The 1100-nt window shown below is 32.6% G+C and overlaps 1 protein-coding gene across 1 annotated transcript in view; it reads right to left on the bottom strand.

The window, feature by feature from the left end:
- PEX2 (peroxisomal biogenesis factor 2) overlaps positions 1 to 1100 on the bottom strand; it is an 18420-nt gene that overhangs the window by 16635 nt on the left and 685 nt on the right. The gene's annotated exons all lie outside the window — the stretch shown is intronic.

Raw genomic sequence — 1100 nt, 5'->3', positions numbered from 1 at the left:
AAAAAAAAAAACTTTGTCCTTTGTCTTTCTCATAGCAAAGATTATCATCAGTGCCAAATACAGTATAAGCAAACTTTTTATGGTTAAAAGGAGATGAAGAAGAGAGGAAAATAACAAATATGACTGTATTCATAAGAAAAAAACTTCAAATTTGTATCTACACATGAACTTAAATACAGACATGTTTGTAACTTTAGAAATAAATTAACTGAATACATGCAGCTTAAGAAATCTCTAATCGCACAAATGCACATTACATATAATTATTCTAAGTACCAGAATTTTAATGCTATAAGGAAAGGAAGATCTAGCCTGAGATATGAACTTTATCTTCTTAACAGGAATCCTGCTATTCAAGCAGAACACATAAATAGTTGCTTTTGTTAAAATACAACTGAGAGTCAGCTTGTTTTGTCTCTCTCCTGCACAGCTCCAGACAATTTCTACAAAAGTCCTTCTGTGAAACAGTTTTAAACACAGATTGAGTGCTACCACTGATTTCCAAAAATAAGGAGAACAAGGATAAGTAGTCAAGTTGATCGAAAGCAATCCAGAATCAGGACTAGAACCCCTCTTGATTTAGTCTAGTAGTCATGTTGTTATTTCTATTTGTTTTCCTCTTTTTTTAAAAAAAGAAAATGGGAGGAGTTCTCTTTTTAATTTTGCAAGTAATCCTACTACCTGTCTTCTTTTAAATCTCCTTTTGCCCCAAGATCATTTCTAGACACATGTAATTAACAATAACTTGGGCAAGATAAAAGAAGTTAGAAGAAAAACAAAAACAAACAGAAAAAAGTAACATGTAGGAGAAGGTGTGTAGTCTACAAAGTGATGGGCAGGGAGCTTCAAGTGTCCTTAATGGCTTGAAACTACAATTTTGAAGGGGCATCACAGACGAGTATCAGAATGTGTTATTTATAGAATTGAACTTTCAACTATTTGTCTCATTTTGTGAAAAGCCCTTTCACTCCATGGATGTTTGTAAAACGGTACTTACATAAACATACACGATTTTTAAGGACCCAGAAAAATGTTAATGCTTCTCACGTTCTCAGATTTCCTATCAGAAGTTAATGTGAAACAATCACAACCAATTTTTT

Source organism: Otolemur garnettii, unplaced genomic scaffold, assembly GCF_000181295.1.
Source record: "Otolemur garnettii isolate 467f Iridium unplaced genomic scaffold, OtoGar3 scaffold00004, whole genome shotgun sequence".
NCBI lineage: Eukaryota > Metazoa > Chordata > Mammalia > Primates > Galagidae > Otolemur > Otolemur garnettii.
Note: the sequence above shows the minus strand (reverse complement) of the source record. Positions and strands in the feature narration are given on the sequence as shown.